At 38.1% G+C, this 13,576-nt stretch overlaps 20 non-coding genes across 20 annotated transcripts; all 20 read right to left on the bottom strand.

Annotated features, from left to right (window-relative positions):
- Nucleotides 1-408: 408 nt before the first annotated feature.
- LOC147561564 (5S ribosomal RNA) lies at nt 409-527 on the bottom strand. The gene has a single exon (XR_015232575.1). It is a non-coding gene; the product is annotated as a 5S ribosomal RNA (ribosomal RNA).
- A 563-nt stretch (nt 528-1,090) lies between these two features.
- On the bottom strand, nt 1,091-1,209 carry LOC147561563 (5S ribosomal RNA). The gene has a single exon (XR_015232573.1). It is a non-coding gene; the product is annotated as a 5S ribosomal RNA (ribosomal RNA).
- Nucleotides 1,210-1,772: 563 nt separating this feature from the next.
- On the bottom strand, nt 1,773-1,891 carry LOC147561562 (5S ribosomal RNA). Its single transcript, XR_015232572.1, has one exon. It is a non-coding gene; the product is annotated as a 5S ribosomal RNA (ribosomal RNA).
- A 563-nt stretch (nt 1,892-2,454) lies between these two features.
- On the bottom strand, nt 2,455-2,573 carry LOC147561561 (5S ribosomal RNA). The gene has a single exon (XR_015232571.1). It is a non-coding gene; the product is annotated as a 5S ribosomal RNA (ribosomal RNA).
- Nucleotides 2,574-3,136: 563 nt separating this feature from the next.
- Nucleotides 3,137-3,255, bottom strand: LOC147561560 (5S ribosomal RNA). Its single transcript, XR_015232570.1, has one exon. It is a non-coding gene; the product is annotated as a 5S ribosomal RNA (ribosomal RNA).
- Nucleotides 3,256-3,819: 564 nt separating this feature from the next.
- LOC147561559 (5S ribosomal RNA) lies at nt 3,820-3,938 on the bottom strand. The gene has a single exon (XR_015232569.1). It is a non-coding gene; the product is annotated as a 5S ribosomal RNA (ribosomal RNA).
- Nucleotides 3,939-4,501: 563 nt separating this feature from the next.
- On the bottom strand, nt 4,502-4,620 carry LOC147561558 (5S ribosomal RNA). The gene has a single exon (XR_015232568.1). It is a non-coding gene; the product is annotated as a 5S ribosomal RNA (ribosomal RNA).
- Nucleotides 4,621-5,183: 563 nt separating this feature from the next.
- On the bottom strand, nt 5,184-5,302 carry LOC147561557 (5S ribosomal RNA). Its single transcript, XR_015232567.1, has one exon. It is a non-coding gene; the product is annotated as a 5S ribosomal RNA (ribosomal RNA).
- A 562-nt stretch (nt 5,303-5,864) lies between these two features.
- LOC147561556 (5S ribosomal RNA) lies at nt 5,865-5,983 on the bottom strand. The gene has a single exon (XR_015232566.1). It is a non-coding gene; the product is annotated as a 5S ribosomal RNA (ribosomal RNA).
- A 566-nt stretch (nt 5,984-6,549) lies between these two features.
- LOC147561555 (5S ribosomal RNA) lies at nt 6,550-6,668 on the bottom strand. Its single transcript, XR_015232565.1, has one exon. It is a non-coding gene; the product is annotated as a 5S ribosomal RNA (ribosomal RNA).
- A 566-nt stretch (nt 6,669-7,234) lies between these two features.
- Nucleotides 7,235-7,353, bottom strand: LOC147561554 (5S ribosomal RNA). Its single transcript, XR_015232788.1, has one exon. It is a non-coding gene; the product is annotated as a 5S ribosomal RNA (ribosomal RNA).
- A 566-nt stretch (nt 7,354-7,919) lies between these two features.
- Nucleotides 7,920-8,038, bottom strand: LOC147561553 (5S ribosomal RNA). Its single transcript, XR_015232564.1, has one exon. It is a non-coding gene; the product is annotated as a 5S ribosomal RNA (ribosomal RNA).
- Nucleotides 8,039-8,603: 565 nt separating this feature from the next.
- On the bottom strand, nt 8,604-8,722 carry LOC147561552 (5S ribosomal RNA). Its single transcript, XR_015232562.1, has one exon. It is a non-coding gene; the product is annotated as a 5S ribosomal RNA (ribosomal RNA).
- Nucleotides 8,723-9,288: 566 nt separating this feature from the next.
- Nucleotides 9,289-9,407, bottom strand: LOC147561551 (5S ribosomal RNA). Its single transcript, XR_015232561.1, has one exon. It is a non-coding gene; the product is annotated as a 5S ribosomal RNA (ribosomal RNA).
- Nucleotides 9,408-9,973: 566 nt separating this feature from the next.
- On the bottom strand, nt 9,974-10,092 carry LOC147561550 (5S ribosomal RNA). Its single transcript, XR_015232560.1, has one exon. It is a non-coding gene; the product is annotated as a 5S ribosomal RNA (ribosomal RNA).
- Nucleotides 10,093-10,658: 566 nt separating this feature from the next.
- On the bottom strand, nt 10,659-10,777 carry LOC147561549 (5S ribosomal RNA). Its single transcript, XR_015232559.1, has one exon. It is a non-coding gene; the product is annotated as a 5S ribosomal RNA (ribosomal RNA).
- A 565-nt stretch (nt 10,778-11,342) lies between these two features.
- Nucleotides 11,343-11,461, bottom strand: LOC147561548 (5S ribosomal RNA). The gene has a single exon (XR_015232558.1). It is a non-coding gene; the product is annotated as a 5S ribosomal RNA (ribosomal RNA).
- A 566-nt stretch (nt 11,462-12,027) lies between these two features.
- On the bottom strand, nt 12,028-12,146 carry LOC147561547 (5S ribosomal RNA). The gene has a single exon (XR_015232557.1). It is a non-coding gene; the product is annotated as a 5S ribosomal RNA (ribosomal RNA).
- A 566-nt stretch (nt 12,147-12,712) lies between these two features.
- LOC147561546 (5S ribosomal RNA) lies at nt 12,713-12,831 on the bottom strand. Its single transcript, XR_015232556.1, has one exon. It is a non-coding gene; the product is annotated as a 5S ribosomal RNA (ribosomal RNA).
- Nucleotides 12,832-13,397: 566 nt separating this feature from the next.
- On the bottom strand, nt 13,398-13,516 carry LOC147561545 (5S ribosomal RNA). The gene has a single exon (XR_015232817.1). It is a non-coding gene; the product is annotated as a 5S ribosomal RNA (ribosomal RNA).
- Nucleotides 13,517-13,576: the final 60 nt, after the last annotated feature.

Here is a 13,576-nt window from a genome sequence, read left to right as displayed (position 1 = left end):
CATTTTTATTTATTGTTCTCTCACTAAAAGATTTTTCCTAAATTACCCATATTAAATTTGGAGTATTCAAATAAATAATATGTTGGAAGTAGTGGGGAAATAACTGAAACTTTTTATTCTTATTAAAAGTAAAGGGTAGATTGGGAAATGCTAATGAAATTAGTAATAAATATTTCCGGACATATTTTTATGTCTCCAAATCGCTGTCATCGGTTTATAATACGTACGACGAGTTATTCCAGTTTTAAATTACTCGAGTTACACAAAATTCTGAAAAATAGACGGATGACACTGAAAACAACGTTTTTTTGGCAAATCCGACGGTCCTAACCCGCCTTTGGCAGGTTATTTTCTTCCCCTCTTCTCCGTCTCTCCGACGAAACGAGAAAAAAAAAAAAAGTAGAAAAAGGGATGCAACACGAGGACTTCCCAGGAGGTCACCCATCCTAGTACTACTCTCGCCCAAGCACGCTTAACTTCGGAGTTCTGATGGGATCCGGTGGATTAGTGCTGGTATGATCGCATCCGTTAGTATTTTACAATGGGTACTACTTGTTCTCGTCGTGGACTCCTATTTCTCCCCGCTCGTGCCTTTTCAAGCACTCTATAGTGACACGACGTAAAAACATTTACACCCTCCGTCCGATTATGTTTGACTTTTTAGCAGATCCAACTTATTGACCATTTTTATTTATTGTTCTCTCACTAAAAGATTTTTCCTAAATTACCCATATTAAATTTGGAGTATTCAAATAAATAATATGTTGGAAGTAGTGGGGAAATAACTGAAACTTTTTATTCTTATTAAAAGTAAAGGGTAGATTGGGAAATGCTAATGAAATTAGTAATAAATATTTCCGGACATATTTTTATGTCTCCAAATCGCTGTCATCGGTTTATAATACGTACGACGAGTTATTCCAGTTTTAAATTACTCGAGTTACACAAAATTCTGAAAAATAGACGGATGACACTGAAAACAACGTTTTTTTGGCAAATCCGACGGTCCTAACCCGCCTTTGGCAGGTTATTTTCTTCCCCTCTTCTCCGTCTCTCCGACGAAACGAGAAAAAAAAAAAAAATAGAAAAAGGGATGCAACACGAGGACTTCCCAGGAGGTCACCCATCCTAGTACTACTCTCGCCCAAGCACGCTTAACTTCGGAGTTCTGATGGGATCCGGTGGATTAGTGCTGGTATGATCGCATCCGTTAGTATTTTACAATGGGTACTACTTGTTCTCGTCGTGGACTCCTATTTCTCCCCGCTCGTGCCTTTTCAAGCACTCTATAGTGACACGACGTAAAAACATTTACACCCTCCGTCCGATTATGTTTGACTTTTTAGCAGATCCAACTTATTGACCATTTTTATTTATTGTTCTCTCACTAAAAGATTTTTCCTAAATTACCCATATTAAATTTGGAGTATTCAAATAAATAATATGTTGGAAGTAGTGGGGAAATAACTGAAACTTTTTATTCTTATTAAAAGTAAAGGGTAGATTGGGAAATGCTAATGAAATTAGTAATAAATATTTCCGGACATATTTTTATGTCTCCAAATCGCTGTCATCGGTTTATAATACGTACGACGAGTTATTCCAGTTTTAAATTACTCGAGTTACACAAAATTCTGAAAAATAGACGGATGACACTGAAAACAACGTTTTTTTGGCAAATCCGACGGTCCTAACCCGCCTTTGGCAGGTTATTTTCTTCCCCTCTTCTCCGTCTCTCCGACGAAACGAGAAAAAAAAAAAAAGTAGAAAAAGGGATGCAACACGAGGACTTCCCAGGAGGTCACCCATCCTAGTACTACTCTCGCCCAAGCACGCTTAACTTCGGAGTTCTGATGGGATCCGGTGGATTAGTGCTGGTATGATCGCATCCGTTAGTATTTTACAATGGGTACTACTTGTTCTCGTCGTGGACTCCTATTTCTCCCCGCTCGTGCCTTTTCAAGCACTCTATAGTGACACGACGTAAAAACATTTACACCCTCCGTCCGATTATGTTTGACTTTTTAGCAGATCCAACTTATTGACCATTTTTATTTATTGTTCTCTCACTAAAAGATTTTTCCTAAATTACCCATATTAAATTTGGAGTATTCAAATAAATAATATGTTGGAAGTAGTGGGGAAATAACTGAAACTTTTTATTCTTATTAAAAGTAAAGGGTAGATTGGGAAATGCTAATGAAATTAGTAATAAATATTTCCGGACATATTTTTATGTCTCCAAATCGCTGTCATCGGTTTATAATACGTACGACGAGTTATTCCAGTTTTAAATTACTCGAGTTACACAAAATTCTGAAAAATAGACGGATGACACTGAAAACAACGTTTTTTTGGCAAATCCGACGGTCCTAACCCGCCTTTGGCAGGTTATTTTCTTCCCCTCTTCTCCGTCTCTCCGACGAAACGAGAAAAAAAAAAAAAGTAGAAAAAGGGATGCAACACGAGGACTTCCCAGGAGGTCACCCATCCTAGTACTACTCTCGCCCAAGCACGCTTAACTTCGGAGTTCTGATGGGATCCGGTGGATTAGTGCTGGTATGATCGCATCCGTTAGTATTTTACAATGGGTACTACTTGTTCTCGTCGTGGACTCCTATTTCTCCCCGCTCGTGCCTTTTCAAGCACTCTATAGTGACACGACGTAAAAACATTTACACCCTCCGTCCGATTATGTTTGACTTTTTAGCAGATCCAACTTATTGACCATTTTTATTTATTGTTCTCTCACTAAAAGATTTTTCCTAAATTACCCATATTAAATTTGGAGTATTCAAATAAATAATATGTTGGAAGTAGTGGGGAAATAACTGAAACTTTTTATTCTTATTAAAAGTAAAGGGTAGATTGGGAAATGCTAATGAAATTAGTAATAAATATTTCCGGACATATTTTTATGTCTCCAAATCGCTGTCATCGGTTTATAATACGTACGACGAGTTATTCCAGTTTTAAATTACTCGAGTTACACAAAATTCTGAAAAATAGACGGATGACACTGAAAACAACGTTTTTTTGGCAAATCCGACGGTCCTAACCCGCCTTTGGCAGGTTATTTTCTTCCCCTCTTCTCCGTCTCTCCGACGAAACGAGAAAAAAAAAAAAAGTAGAAAAAGGGATGCAACACGAGGACTTCCCAGGAGGTCACCCATCCTAGTACTACTCTCGCCCAAGCACGCTTAACTTCGGAGTTCTGATGGGATCCGGTGGATTAGTGCTGGTATGATCGCATCCGTTAGTATTTTACAATGGGTACTACTTGTTCTCGTCGTGGACTCCTATTTCTCCCCGCTCGTGCCTTTTCAAGCACTCTATAGTGACACGACGTAAAAACATTTACACCCTCCGTCCGATTATGTTTGACTTTTTAGCAGATCCAACTTATTGACCATTTTTATTTATTGTTCTCTCACTAAAAGATTTTTCCTAAATTACCCATATTAAATTTGGAGTATTCAAATAAATAATATGTTGGAAGTAGTGGGGAAATAACTGAAACTTTTTATTCTTATTAAAAGTAAAGGGTAGATTGGGAAATGCTAATGAAATTAGTAATAAATATTTCCGGACATATTTTTATGTCTCCAAATCGCTGTCATCGGTTTATAATACGTACGACGAGTTATTCCAGTTTTAAATTACTCGAGTTACACAAAATTCTGAAAAATAGACGGATGACACTGAAAACAACGTTTTTTTGGCAAATCCGACGGTCCTAACCCGCCTTTGGCAGGTTATTTTCTTCCCCTCTTCTCCGTCTCTCCGACGAAACGAGAAAAAAAAAAAAAAGTAGAAAAAGGGATGCAACACGAGGACTTCCCAGGAGGTCACCCATCCTAGTACTACTCTCGCCCAAGCACGCTTAACTTCGGAGTTCTGATGGGATCCGGTGGATTAGTGCTGGTATGATCGCATCCGTTAGTATTTTACAATGGGTACTACTTGTTCTCGTCGTGGACTCCTATTTCTCCCCGCTCGTGCCTTTTCAAGCACTCTATAGTGACACGACGTAAAAACATTTACACCCTCCGTCCGATTATGTTTGACTTTTTAGCAGATCCAACTTATTGACCATTTTTATTTATTGTTCTCTCACTAAAAGATTTTTCCTAAATTACCCATATTAAATTTGGAGTATTCAAATAAATAATATGTTGGAAGTAGTGGGGAAATAACTGAAACTTTTTATTCTTATTAAAAGTAAAGGGTAGATTGGGAAATGCTAATGAAATTAGTAATAAATATTTCCGGACATATTTTTATGTCTCCAAATCGCTGTCATCGGTTTATAATACGTACGACGAGTTATTCCAGTTTTAAATTACTCGAGTTACACAAAATTCTGAAAAATAGACGGATGACACTGAAAACAACGTTTTTTTGGCAAATCCGACGGTCCTAACCCGCCTTTGGCAGGTTATTTTCTTCCCCTCTTCTCCGTCTCTCCGACGAAACGAGAAAAAAAAAAAAAGTAGAAAAAGGGATGCAACACGAGGACTTCCCAGGAGGTCACCCATCCTAGTACTACTCTCGCCCAAGCACGCTTAACTTCGGAGTTCTGATGGGATCCGGTGGATTAGTGCTGGTATGATCGCATCCGTTAGTATTTTACAATGGGTACTACTTGTTCTCGTCGTGGACTCCTATTTCTCCCCGCTCGTGCCTTTTCAAGCACTCTATAGTGACACGACGTAAAAACATTTACACCCTCCGTCCGATTATGTTTGACTTTTTAGCAGATCCAACTTATTGACCATTTTTATTTATTGTTCTCTCACTAAAAGATTTTTCCTAAATTACCCATATTAAATTTGGAGTATTCAAATAAATAATATGTTGGAAGTAGTGGGGAAATAACTGAAACTTTTTATTCTTATTAAAAGTAAAGGGTAGATTGGGAAATGCTAATGAAATTAGTAATAAATATTTCCGGACATATTTTTATGTCTCCAAATCGCTGTCATCGGTTTATAATACGTACGACGAGTTATTCCAGTTTTAAATTACTCGAGTTACACAAAATTCTGAAAAATAGACGGATGACACTGAAAACAACGTTTTTTTGGCAAATCCGACGGTCCTAACCCGCCTTTGGCAGGTTATTTTCTTCCCCTCTTCTCCGTCTCTCCGACGAAACGAGAAAAAAAAAAAAAGTAGAAAAAGGGATGCAACACGAGGACTTCCCAGGAGGTCACCCATCCTAGTACTACTCTCGCCCAAGCACGCTTAACTTCGGAGTTCTGATGGGATCCGGTGGATTAGTGCTGGTATGATCGCATCCGTTAGTATTTTACAATGGGTACTACTTGTTCTCGTCGTGGACTCCTATTTCTCCCCGCTCGTGCCTTTTCAAGCACTCTATAGTGACACGACGTAAAAACATTTACACCCTCCGTCCGATTATGTTTGACTTTTTAGCAGATCCAACTTATTGACCATTTTTATTTATTGTTCTCTCACTAAAAGATTTTTCCTAAATTACCCATATTAAATTTGGAGTATTCAAATAAATAATATGTTGGAAGTAGTGGGGAAATAACTGAAACTTTTTATTCTTATTAAAAGTAAAGGGTAGATTGGGAAATGCTAATGAAATTAGTAATAAATATTTCCGGACATATTTTTATGTCTCCAAATCGCTGTCATCGGTTTATAATACGTACGACGAGTTATTCCAGTTTTAAATTACTCGAGTTACACAAAATTCTGAAAAATAGACGGATGACACTGAAAACAACGTTTTTTTGGCAAATCCGACGGTCCTAACCCGCCTTTGGCAGGTTATTTTCTTCCCCTCTTCTCCGTCTCTCCGACGAAACGAGAAAAAAAAAAAAGTAGAAAAAGGGATGCAACACGAGGACTTCCCAGGAGGTCACCCATCCTAGTACTACTCTCGCCCAAGCACGCTTAACTTCGGAGTTCTGATGGGATCCGGTGGATTAGTGCTGGTATGATCGCATCCGTTAGTATTTTACAATGGGTACTACTTGTTCTCGTCGTGGACTCCTATTTCTCCCCGCTCGTGCCTTTTCAAGCACTCTATAGTGACACGACGTAAAAACATTTACACCCTCCGTCCGATTATGTTTGACTTTTTAGCAGATCCAACTTATTGACCATTTTTATTTATTGTTCTCTCACTAAAAGATTTTTCCTAAATTACCCATATTAAATTTGGAGTATTCAAATAAATAATATGTTGGAAGTAGTGTGGAAATAACTGAAACTTTTTATTCTTATTAAAAGTAAAGGGTAGATTGGGAAATGCTAATGAAATTAGTAATAAATATTTCCGGACATATTTTTATGTCTCCAAATCGCTGTCATCGGTTTATAATACGTACGACGAGTTATTCCAGTTTTAAATTACTCGAGTTACACAAAATTCTGAAAAATAGACGGATGACACTGAAAACAACGTTTTTTTGGCAAATCCGACGGTCCTAACCCGCCTTTGGCAGGTTATTTTCTTCCCCTCTTCTCCGTCTCTCCGACGAAACGAGAAAAAAAAAAAAAAAAGTAGAAAAAGGGATGCAACACGAGGACTTCCCAGGAGGTCACCCATCCTAGTACTACTCTCGCCCAAGCACGCTTAACTTCGGAGTTCTGATGGGATCCGGTGGATTAGTGCTGGTATGATCGCATCCGTTAGTATTTTACAATGGGTACTACTTGTTCTCGTCGTGGACTCCTATTTCTCCCCGCTCGTGCCTTTTCAAGCACTCTATAGTGACACGACGTAAAAACATTTACACCCTCCGTCCGATTATGTTTGACTTTTTAGCAGATCCAACTTATTGACCATTTTTATTTATTGTTCTCTCACTAAAAGATTTTTCCTAAATTACCCATATTAAATTTGGAGTATTCAAATAAATAATATGTTGGAAGTAGTGTGGAAATAACTGAAACTTTTTATTCTTATTAAAAGTAAAGGGTAGATTGGGAAATGCTAATGAAATTAGTAATAAATATTTCCGGACATATTTTTATGTCTCCAAATCGCTGTCATCGGTTTATAATACGTACGACGAGTTATTCCAGTTTTAAATTACTCGAGTTACACAAAATTCTGAAAAATAGACGGATGACACTGAAAACAACGTTTTTTTGGCAAATCCGACGGTCCTAACCCGCCTTTGGCAGGTTATTTTCTTCCCCTCTTCTCCGTCTCTCCGACGAAACGAGAAAAAAAAAAAAAAAAGTAGAAAAAGGGATGCCACACGAGGACTTCCCAGGAGGTCACCCATCCTAGTACTACTCTCGCCCAAGCACGCTTAACTTCGGAGTTCTGATGGGATCCGGTGGATTAGTGCTGGTATGATCGCATCCGTTAGTATTTTACAATGGGTACTACTTGTTCTCGTCGTGGACTCCTATTTCTCCCCGCTCGTGCCTTTTCAAGCACTCTATAGTGACACGACGTAAAAACATTTACACCCTCCGTCCGATTATGTTTGACTTTTTAGCAGATCCAACTTATTGACCATTTTTATTTATTGTTCTCTCACTAAAAGATTTTTCCTAAATTACCCATATTAAATTTGGAGTATTCAAATAAATAATATGTTGGAAGTAGTGTGGAAATAACTGAAACTTTTTATTCTTATTAAAAGTAAAGGGTAGATTGGGAAATGCTAATGAAATTAGTAATAAATATTTCCGGACATATTTTTATGTCTCCAAATCGCTGTCATCGGTTTATAATACGTACGACGAGTTATTCCAGTTTTAAATTACTCGAGTTACACAAAATTCTGAAAAATAGACGGATGACACTGAAAACAACGTTTTTTTGGCAAATCCGACGGTCCTAACCCGCCTTTGGCAGGTTATTTTCTTCCCCTCTTCTCCGTCTCTCCGACGAAACGAGAAAAAAAAAAAAAAAAGTAGAAAAAGGGATGCAACACGAGGACTTCCCAGGAGGTCACCCATCCTAGTACTACTCTCGCCCAAGCACGCTTAACTTCGGAGTTCTGATGGGATCCGGTGGATTAGTGCTGGTATGATCGCATCCGTTAGTATTTTACAATGGGTACTACTTGTTCTCGTCGTGGACTCCTATTTCTCCCCGCTCGTGCCTTTTCAAGCACTCTATAGTGACACGACGTAAAAACATTTACACCCTCCGTCCGATTATGTTTGACTTTTTAGCAGATCCAACTTATTGACCATTTTTATTTATTGTTCTCTCACTAAAAGATTTTTCCTAAATTACCCATATTAAATTTGGAGTATTCAAATAAATAATATGTTGGAAGTAGTGTGGAAATAACTGAAACTTTTTATTCTTATTAAAAGTAAAGGGTAGATTGGGAAATGCTAATGAAATTAGTAATAAATATTTCCGGACATATTTTTATGTCTCCAAATCGCTGTCATCGGTTTATAATACGTACGACGAGTTATTCCAGTTTTAAATTACTCGAGTTACACAAAATTCTGAAAAATAGACGGATGACACTGAAAACAACGTTTTTTTGGCAAATCCGACGGTCCTAACCCGCCTTTGGCAGGTTATTTTCTTCCCCTCTTCTCCGTCTCTCCGACGAAACGAGAAAAAAAAAAAAAAAGTAGAAAAAGGGATGCAACACGAGGACTTCCCAGGAGGTCACCCATCCTAGTACTACTCTCGCCCAAGCACGCTTAACTTCGGAGTTCTGATGGGATCCGGTGGATTAGTGCTGGTATGATCGCATCCGTTAGTATTTTACAATGGGTACTACTTGTTCTCGTCGTGGACTCCTATTTCTCCCCGCTCGTGCCTTTTCAAGCACTCTATAGTGACACGACGTAAAAACATTTACACCCTCCGTCCGATTATGTTTGACTTTTTAGCAGATCCAACTTATTGACCATTTTTATTTATTGTTCTCTCACTAAAAGATTTTTCCTAAATTACCCATATTAAATTTGGAGTATTCAAATAAATAATATGTTGGAAGTAGTGTGGAAATAACTGAAACTTTTTATTCTTATTAAAAGTAAAGGGTAGATTGGGAAATGCTAATGAAATTAGTAATAAATATTTCCGGACATATTTTTATGTCTCCAAATCGCTGTCATCGGTTTATAATACGTACGACGAGTTATTCCAGTTTTAAATTACTCGAGTTACACAAAATTCTGAAAAATAGACGGATGACACTGAAAACAACGTTTTTTTGGCAAATCCGACGGTCCTAACCCGCCTTTGGCAGGTTATTTTCTTCCCCTCTTCTCCGTCTCTCCGACGAAACGAGAAAAAAAAAAAAAAAAGTAGAAAAAGGGATGCAACACGAGGACTTCCCAGGAGGTCACCCATCCTAGTACTACTCTCGCCCAAGCACGCTTAACTTCGGAGTTCTGATGGGATCCGGTGGATTAGTGCTGGTATGATCGCATCCGTTAGTATTTTACAATGGGTACTACTTGTTCTCGTCGTGGACTCCTATTTCTCCCCGCTCGTGCCTTTTCAAGCACTCTATAGTGACACGACGTAAAAACATTTACACCCTCCGTCCGATTATGTTTGACTTTTTAGCAGATCCAACTTATTGACCATTTTTATTTATTGTTCTCTCACTAAAAGATTTTTCCTAAATTACCCATATTAAATTTGGAGTATTCAAATAAATAATATGTTGGAAGTAGTGTGGAAATAACTGAAACTTTTTATTCTTATTAAAAGTAAAGGGTAGATTGGGAAATGCTAATGAAATTAGTAATAAATATTTCCGGACATATTTTTATGTCTCCAAATCGCTGTCATCGGTTTATAATACGTACGACGAGTTATTCCAGTTTTAAATTACTCGAGTTACACAAAATTCTGAAAAATAGACGGATGACACTGAAAACAACGTTTTTTTGGCAAATCCGACGGTCCTAACCCGCCTTTGGCAGGTTATTTTCTTCCCCTCTTCTCCGTCTCTCCGACGAAACGAGAAAAAAAAAAAAAAAAGTAGAAAAAGGGATGCAACACGAGGACTTCCCAGGAGGTCACCCATCCTAGTACTACTCTCGCCCAAGCACGCTTAACTTCGGAGTTCTGATGGGATCCGGTGGATTAGTGCTGGTATGATCGCATCCGTTAGTATTTTACAATGGGTACTACTTGTTCTCGTCGTGGACTCCTATTTCTCCCCGCTCGTGCCTTTTCAAGCACTCTATAGTGACACGACGTAAAAACATTTACACCCTCCGTCCGATTATGTTTGACTTTTTAGCAGATCCAACTTATTGACCATTTTTATTTATTGTTCTCTCACTAAAAGATTTTTCCTAAATTACCCATATTAAATTTGGAGTATTCAAATAAATAATATGTTGGAAGTAGTGTGGAAATAACTGAAACTTTTTATTCTTATTAAAAGTAAAGGGTAGATTGGGAAATGCTAATGAAATTAGTAATAAATATTTCCGGACATATTTTTATGTCTCCAAATCGCTGTCATCGGTTTATAATACGTACGACGAGTTATTCCAGTTTTAAATTACTCGAGTTACACAAAATTCTGAAAAATAGACGGATGACACTGAAAACAACGTTTTTTTGGCAAATCCGACGGTCCTAACCCGCCTTTGGCAGGTTATTTTCTTCCCCTCTTCTCCGTCTCTCCGACGAAACGAGAAAAAAAAAAAAAAAAGTAGAAAAAGGGATGCAACACGAGGACTTCCCAGGAGGTCACCCATCCTAGTACTACTCTCGCCCAAGCACGCTTAACTTCGGAGTTCTGATGGGATCCGGTGGATTAGTGCTGGTATGATCGCATCCGTTAGTATTTTACAATGGGTACTACTTGTTCTCGTCGTGGACTCCTATTTCTCCCCGCTCGTGCCTTTTCAAGCACTCTATAGTGACACGACGTAAAAACATTTACACCCTCCGTCCGATTATGTTTGACTTTTTAGCAGATCCAACTTATTGACCATTTTTATTTATTGTTCTCTCACTAAAAGATTTTTCCTAAATTACCCATATTAAATTTGGAGTATTCAAATAAATAATATGTTGGAAGTAGTGTGGAAATAACTGAAACTTTTTATTCTTATTAAAAGTAAAGGGTAGATTGGGAAATGCTAATGAAATTAGTAATAAATATTTCCGGACATATTTTTATGTCTCCAAATCGCTGTCATCGGTTTATAATACGTACGACGAGTTATTCCAGTTTTAAATTACTCGAGTTACACAAAATTCTGAAAAATAGACGGATGACACTGAAAACAACGTTTTTTTGGCAAATCCGACGGTCCTAACCCGCCTTTGGCAGGTTATTTTCTTCCCCTCTTCTCCGTCTCTCCGGCGAAACGAGAAAAAAAAAAAAAAAGTAGAAAAAGGGATGCAACACGAGGACTTCCCAGGAGGTCACCCATCCTAGTACTACTCTCGCCCAAGCACGCTTAACTTCGGAGTTCTGATGGGATCCGGTGGATTAGTGCTGGTATGATCGCATCCGTTAGTATTTTACAATGGGTACTACTTGTTCTCGTCGTGGACTCCTATTTCTCCCCGCTCGTGCCTTTTCAAGCACTCTATAGTGACACGACGTAAAAACATTTACACCCTCCGTCCGATTATGTTTGACTTTTTAGCAGATCCAACTTATTGACCATTTTTATTTATTGTTCTCTCACTAAAAGATTTTTCCTAAATTACCCATATTAAATTTGGAGTATTCAAATAAATAATATGTTGGAAGTAGTGTGGAAATAACTGAAACTTTTTATTCTTATTAAAAGTAAAGGGTAGATTGGGAAATGCTAATGAAATTAGTAATAAATATTTCCGGACATATTTTTATGTCTCCAAATCGCTGTCATCGGTTTATAATACGTACGACGAGTTATTCTAGTTTTAAATTACTCGAGTTACACAAAATTCTGAAAAATAGACGGATGACACTGAAAACAACGTTTTTTTGGCAAATCCGACGGTCCTAACCCGCCTTTGGCAGGTTATTTTCTTCCCCTCTTCTCCGTCTCTCCGACGAAACGAGAAAAAAAAAAAAAAAAGTAGAAAAAGGGATGCAACACGAGGACTTCCCAGGAGGTCACCCATCCTAGTACTACTCTCGCCCAAGCACGCTTAACTTCGGAGTTCTGATGGGATCCGGTGGATTAGTGCTGGTATGATCGCATCCGTTAGTATTTTACAATGGGTACTACTTGTTCTCGTCGTGGACTCCTATTTCTCCCCGCTCGTGCCTTTTCAAGCACTCTATAGTGACACGACGTAAAAACATTTACACCCTCCGTCCGATTATGTTTGACTTTTTAGCAGATCCAACTTATTGACCATTTTTATTTATTGTTCTCTCACTAAAAGATTTTTCCTAAATTACCCATATTAAATTTGGAGTATTCAAATAAATAATATGTTGGAAGTAGTGTGGAAATAACTGAAACTTTTTATTCTTATTAAAAGTAAAGGGTAGATTGGGAAATGCTAATGAAATTAGTAATAAATATTTCCGGACATATTTTTATGTCTCCAAATCGCTGTCATCGGTTTATAATACGTACGACGAGTTATTCCAGTTTTAAATTACTCGAGTTACACAAAATTCTGAAAAATAGACGGATGACACTGAAAACAACGTTTTTTTGGCAAATCCGACGGTCCTAACCCGCCTTTGGCAGGTTATTTTCTTCCCCTCTTCTCCGTCTCTCCGACGAAACGAGAAAAAAAAAAAAAAAAGTAGAAAAAGGGATGCAACACGAGGACTTCCCAGGAGGTCACCCATCCTAGTACTACTCTCGCCCAAGCACGCTTAACTTCGGAGTTCTGATGGGATCCGGTGGATTAGTGCTGGTATGATCGCATCCGTTAGTATTTTACAATGGGTACTACTTGTTCTCGTCGTGGACTCCTATTTCTCCCCGCTCGTGCCTTTTCAAGCACTCTATAGTGACACGACGTAAAAACATTTACACCCTCCGTCCGATTATGTTTGACTTTTTAGCAGATCCAACTTATTGACCATTTTTATTTATTGTTCTCTCACTAAAAGATTTTTCCTAAATTACCCATATTAAATTTGGAGTATTCAAATAAATAATATGTTGGAAGTAGTGTGGAAATAACTGAAACTTTTTATTCTTATTAAAAGTAAAGGGTAGATTGGGAAATGCTAATGAAATTAGTAATAAATATTTCCGGACATATTTTTATGTCTCCAAATCGCTGTCATCGGTTTATAATACGTACGACGAGTTATTCCAGTTTTAAATTACTCGAGTTACACAAAATTCTGAAAAATAGACGGATGACACTGAAAACAACGTTTTTTTGGCAAATCCGACGGTCCTAACCCGCCTTTGGCAGGTTATTTTCTTCCCCTCTTCTCCGTCTCTCCGACGAAACGAGAAAAAAAAAAAAAAAAGTAGAAAAAGGGATGCAACACGAGGAGTTCCCAGGAGGTCACCCATCCTAGTACTACTCTCGCCCAAGCACGCTTAACTTCGGAGTTCTGATGGGATCCGGTGGATTAGTGCTGGTATGATCGCATCCGTTAGTATTTTACAATGGGTACTACTTGTTCTCGTCGTGGACTCCTATTTCTCCCCGCTC

This window comes from Eschscholzia californica, unplaced genomic scaffold (assembly GCF_041429995.1).
Source record: "Eschscholzia californica isolate CP2 unplaced genomic scaffold, dmEscCali1.0.p SCAF_15, whole genome shotgun sequence".
NCBI classification, from domain to species: domain Eukaryota; kingdom Viridiplantae; phylum Streptophyta; class Magnoliopsida; order Ranunculales; family Papaveraceae; genus Eschscholzia; species Eschscholzia californica.
The sequence above is the reverse complement of the archived record's forward strand: the minus strand, read 5'-3'. Positions and strand labels throughout refer to the sequence as shown.